Source organism: Centruroides sculpturatus, unplaced genomic scaffold (genome assembly GCF_000671375.1).
Source record: "Centruroides sculpturatus isolate CEXI.00-Female unplaced genomic scaffold, Cexi_2.0 scaffold486, whole genome shotgun sequence".
Lineage (NCBI taxonomy): Eukaryota > Metazoa > Arthropoda > Arachnida > Scorpiones > Buthidae > Centruroides > Centruroides sculpturatus.
Window position 1 is genome coordinate 543,801 of NW_019384720.1, and position 6,848 is coordinate 550,648.

Here is a 6,848-nt window from a genome sequence, read left to right on the forward strand (position 1 = left end):
TATATATATATATATATAATAAGAAGACATTGTTTATTGCCAGTTCATTTCCAGATACTAATTTTATTTATAGTATATAAATTTTATTTATTTTATATTGTAGTATAGTGATAAAAATATTGTGGCAAAATTTGGAAACCCTGATTGGTACTTTGTGTAATAAAATGGTATCTAATAATAATGTATACTATTTCTAATAAATCACATTTAGCATGAAATTTGCTGTGTTGTATACATTTGAAAATAGTTTGTTTCCTGCCACACTGTGTACCTATTTTACACAGACACATACAATTTGTTATATTTAAATTTCTCTTTGAATTGTTTTGTATTTGCATCTTTTATATACTATATATAAGATGCATATACAGGGTGTATCAGAATGATGTTTTAAAAATTTGGGGGATTGTAGAGGATGAAATTTTGAACGTTTTGATATTTGGTTAATTGGAACGTTAATTGGTTAATTTATAGCTAAACACATCAGGTTTTATTTCAAACAGTAACATTGTTTGATTTGAGTGCCATTGGTGATATGGCGTTCTACATTGAATTCAATTTCTTGCTAAACTTGAAGTACTTTATCTGTTGTCACTTTTATAACTGCAGCAATGAATTTGAATTTTAAGCACAGCAAGATTTGTAGGAAAAGGTGGATTAAATGCTAGATCTTTAATGAAACTTCCAGAAGAAAAAATCCAGGGTGTGTCAAAACTGGGGAATGAGAGTTATTGATAATTTTTAACTCAATTAAAAATTATTCATATATATATATATATATTGGGAAACGTTTATTGAGGAAATCTAGCCATTACATGATATTGGGTGCTGCATCATGTTGCAGAAAGTGCACACATCCTTCTGTGTCATCATTATTTAACTACAGAATGAGAGAATTTTCCAGCTTATACTATACTATACTATTGATGGTTTCCGTGTGGAAAAAGAACTTTATTTTTGCTGAGAACACTAAACACATTTATTTTTGGATTGTCAGGAATTTGTTCTATAGTTACTTGTGGATTTTTGAAGCTCCAAATTCTGTTGTAGGTGATCACTTTACCACTGAGATGAAATGACTCATTGCTGAAGATAATGTTTAGGAATGTCTTATCTTCCTCAATTTAATGCAACAAATCTTTGTTATGGTGAACAGAACAACCACTTTCAACAAAATTTCTAATGCAAGAGCAAATTGAAGACATTGTGTCAAGAACATTTACTGTAATTTATTTTTTGAAGTTTCTGGGAAAATCACCTAATGTTCGATATTTACTCTGTATTTAGGACAGATTTCAGGTGGTTAATTATATTAACAGTTAACAGATTCAGATTGAGTTAACATACTCTAAGATCTTCAATTTTAAGTCTATCTGGTGGATCCCTACAATACTGGGTGTGAAAATTCCATTGAACTATTGCACAGTGTAAGATTTTGCAAATCTAGCAGGACAAAATTATATTAAGAATGGAACAATTTAATTGTAATCAAAATATATTTACAATAATTAGAACAAATGTTAAACATAAAAGAAATGTAATTTTATACATTACATATTATCACAACTATTTCTCTCGTCAGAATCTGTAGCCTCACTACAAAGAGAATCACTATTATTTTCTCATATATTTGTTGCTGCTGTTATTTGGATATTTGGAGTCTGTATCAACTTTGTTACCTCAGGATTAATAACTACTCTTGTATGCTTTTCTCGTTTTCTTCTTGTAGATGTAATTACTGGATCTGACATCAAAAGATTATGTAGTAAATCTTTATTTGCTTGGATTCTTAACACTTTTCTTACATGTTCTAGATGCAGTTTTCAGAATTTTTTATGGTGAGACTCCTGTGCTTCTTCAGACATCTGTCTAATTGAAAGCAAAAAGTTTTGTATTCTGAACCATAAGTATCTTGAGGAGAGTAACTGGTATTGGATACCAATTATATAAGCATACAAATAATTTGCAGTCTCATCACAATACTCTCTACAGGCAGATATATTTATCTTGTATTCACAGGTCAAAGTGTGCAATATTACATGAAATTGCTCAATTAATGACTGATCAACCCAATATATTAGAAGCCACATCAACATTTAAAAAAAAACTTTTAGTACTGTTGTCGTCATTAGTATTTCCTCCTCCCTCACTTTGGAGTGTCCAACAATAGACCTGTTTCTGACTTAATTCTGTCTGTTATGAATTTCTTTCTTTCACTAACATTTTGTTTTTGTTTTTCTTTGAGCATAGGACACTGCTATTTCTGTACTGTACATTCAATCTATACCCAATAAGTAAAACACATTCCATCAATCTTATTTGCACATGTAGTGCAGATAAATCCCAAGAAAATGTCTGAACATCACTATTACATCATTGAACCATTTTAAAATTATATCTTTTGATGTTGCTTGGCAAATGTATTATTTTTGGGTTGCCTTATTTCATCATCATATCATCATCATTTTTCAACAACGAAAATAAAATGTATAATTCTTGTCTTGACAGTATCTGTAAAAAGTTCATTATTTTGCACAAACTCATTTTATTGCATTCAAAATTTCATTGTACAAGGTCTATAGATCTTCAAAATTATAAAAATATATTGAATCTAGATGTACAAAATTTTTGGCAGTGTTATAGTTATTAATTGTAATTAATTTTTGATTAACTTGCCTATATAGAGAGGTGGTATACAATACACATTATTAGAGATGTGTCATTTTGTTACAAATCTAAAGATTTGAGAAACCATTTACAAATTTAAATTTAAACTACATACCTTGATGTAAATGTTCCATGATGATTTGGTGAAATACCTACAAAAGATTTAATTTTGCAACCAAACATTAGAAAATGATCATTGGTCCGGCATTCTCTTCAACTAATTAAATTGAAAGTCATTTTTTAACAGTGATTAACAATACAAGCAGGCCATATCATGTTGCAGTTTTTTGTGGATGGCTTGTTTGATGTATCAGCTTTGTTATTAAAAGATTGTGAATATATTATGTGTTACTTTTATGACTTTTGTCTTGCTAGATTTGCAAAATCTTACATTGTGCATTGTTGAAGATTTGTTTCAAAGCCTAATCAAATCAAAGCCGACAGTGAACAGTGTCTGCATCAGTGAAAGCAGCCATTTTGAAATATATGCCTCCTTGATGGAATTTAATACTATGACACTATATATAACAAACTGATATGTTTTGCTATAAATTAATTTACACTTTAATTTAACCAATTTCTATAAGTCTCTTGATAAAAATTCTATAGGCTTTCAAAGTTGTAAAGTCCTTTTTGAATCACCCTGTATAATGTAAAATTTGAAGAAATCACTTCATTATACAAGAAATGCTTAATCTAAAATTGTCTACCTGTAGCAATAAATTGCATAAAAAGAATGAATTTAGTTTTAAATTATAAAAGCTATTGTAATTTAAAACTTCACTCTACTTAAATAGAATGTAAAGCAAATGATCATAAAAACTTCAGAATATTATTGTTGCTTAAAGTTTTTAAATGTTATGGTTTTCAATTTCATTTTTAAAATCTTAAAATTTCAAAGCTTATATTTTTTTGTATAAATGTATTTATTTTATTGTTTCTGGATGCTGATGATGAGGATTTATTCCTTAATACTTATATATAGAAGTTTAAAAGTATTCAAAACAAATATAACATACCTTCAAACCAATGAGCCTAGCAGAATGGTGTATACTTCATAAATGTTTTCCATGTTCTTTTAAGATCTGCCTCAGGTTTAAACTTCTAGAACAACATTTCTATTTTTAACTACAGTGTGATGCTCCCAAGAACATTGGCTTTCTTTAAATTTAAATTTGACTTTGACCAATTGGAAAGTATACATTATTCTGATGGACTCATTCTAGATTTGAAAGTATATTACAGTATATTTTTAAAAGTATTATTATCGGGCTTCTTATTTTAAGTCTAGATGAAGAATAAATAAATTCAACAGTATAACAATGATTTACTTATTAAGGGCATCTGCAGTTTGGTGGGATAATACTTAATAAAAATGTTCTTTTAAAATAGAAGTAAAAATATGAACTAATTTCATTGAGTATTCTAGTTAGTGCTTAGCATTTTTATACTCATTTTTATACCCAGGTCTCAGGTTTATAGTTATTACCCAAGATGGTGCATACAATATTAAATTAAAAAATTGTAAATGAGCAAAATATATAGTAAACTATTTAGCTATTTTTAATTGAATGTTTTTTTAAATGAATTATTGTTTTCAATTTTTAAGAGATCAGTTTTACAAACTAAAATTTTTAACTGAATAGAAGTGTTAATTTTGAAAGATATTTTTTGGAATGTTTAAATAATTATAATTTAAATATAACTGTTAGGATCTTAGTGTAAAGATCTCTAATCGTAGAATTGCTGTTTAATATCTAACAAAGAATTGGTTATAATGGTTGGACTGGACTCTGGTTATGTCCTGCTCGTCTAACTGACCCAAATAAAAGACCCAAACCTTGCGCCCACACGTAAGTGTAACCTGATCGGTTCCAGATTGGACCCTGGTCATTAGGTTTTCACACATGCAAAAACAACCGACCCAACAATAACATTTTATGATATAAGTAATTTATTCTATTGTTAATCCATAACTATAAAACTATATGATGTAAGGGGGAAAAGGCAGTTTTTTATATTTATTATGCATTAATAAATCCTGTAATCTATTACAAAAGAAAAATTTGTTAAATTTGAAAATTTATTAGAATTTTTTTATAAAAGATTAGTACTGGAAGAAAATTTAATTGGAAATTAATTGTTTTGTTATACAATCAAAACTTTTAAAATGATGATTGTAATTTGAATGATACTATATATTTATAACTTTTAAACTATTAATACTATTCTCAAATTGAAGACATAAGTAATTGCAAGGGTTTTGGTGAACGTTAAAATATTTAGGAAAAGTTCATAGATATTAGATTTTTTAGCGTTTTCTCACATTTATAATTTTGTTTAGCTAAAACATATTGTAAATTTGCAAAATGATTTAAAATTTAAATGTGCCAGTTGATATGTTATGCTATGGGTTCTGCCCAATCTCCCTAAGAGCATTTCATGACATACTCTGCCATATTACATTTTATAATAATTTTTGATATCAACAATTAATATTAGGTTTGAAATTTCTAGTTAGACTACTTTTAAAAATAAAAATGTAAAAACTAGCCTGTAATTTTAAAAATTATCAATAAATTTCATTAAAAGAAGTAACCATCTGTAATTATCAGAATATTAAAATGAAAAAGATATGCAGTGTGAGGCGTGACTGATTTTAAATAATTCTAAAATAATTTATCATATTGTTTTTTTATTTATTTTATACATCTTTAAGATGTGTAAAAATTAACTCATCAGACCTCATTTTTAACCTTGCACAAACTTGTGCAAGGTTAAAAATTTGCATATGGAGTACATTGAAAAAATTTGGTGAACTACACTTGTCTGTTAGTTACATTTCTATTATAAAAGTAATTTCCTGTTGATATTTTTAAAGAAATTTTTTTGTACAGTACATACTTGCTACAAATTTTATTTAACTTTATACCTTATTTATGTCAACAAATTATTAATTCTTTACACATGACATAAATCAAAAAATTGTAATTCCTAGAGAGAGAATATAATTTATTAGAATGACCATGATTAGGTTGCCAGCACAGCTTGAAATTGTACTTCATAAGTGTATAGTTTCACATACTATATCAGCTGAAGTTATTGAAAGAACAAAATTCTGTTTTTAGACTTAAGGATGAACTTCATAAACTTGATAAATCATTTCTTATAGTAATGGCAATAATGAAACATTTAATTTTTAAAGCATAGTTTTATGAATTCTTTCATTATCATAATTCCTAATGTTTAGAAACAAAAATAATTTAGATTCGGCTATAAATTTTTACAACTCAGCCATAAATCTTTAATAAAATACAATATTCTTTAAATAAATAATTTCTTAAAATTTCTATTAAAAAATTTATGAACTTCAAGCTATTTTTTTTTTTTAAACAAAATTTAATTTTTGTTTCTATTAAAAATTGGACTGAATATATTTAAGAAATAAACGTGATTTTTTGAAACCAACTGTTTTTGGATTATATTAAAACAAAAAATAAACAAATTTGTGATACTCATTACAGTCCTGTGTATTTTAGCAGATAAAGAAATAGATAAATAAATATCCAACTCAGCTTTAAACATTTAATAAACCATCAATACACCTTTAATGCTGAGTTACGTTTATTCAAAACACTAATGTTTTTGGCCTAATAGAATAGGCCATCTTCTGGTTTAACTGTTGTATTTTAATGTTTTGAATAAACATATCTCAGCAATAAAGGTGTATTGATGGCTTATTAAAGAAATATATTTGCTAACATATTGAATTTAAAATAAAATTACATGGAATACAGGAACATAATGAAAAGTTTGAAATGTTTTTCTATATTCTTTCTGTTATCAGTTGCTGTAATATTATTCATTCAGTTATTAATGCACTTTTCTTGAGTTCTTTAAAGTATTAGTTTATTTCATAATTGAAAAATTTATATTTACTTATCACTTAGTTCAAATATTAGTAAAGATTTAAACCAAAGTATTAATGATTAACATTTTTCTGAAATCAATTTCATAAATTACATTTAATTTTTGCATGCCTAAGTTTTATTATTATGATTTATTATATAAATGCCCATTAATGGTGAAAAATAAATGTCATTTATTGTAAAATTTACATTCAAAAATTTCCATAAAAATTTAAATATGTATTAAAATTTCTGTTACATATTTTTTGGAAT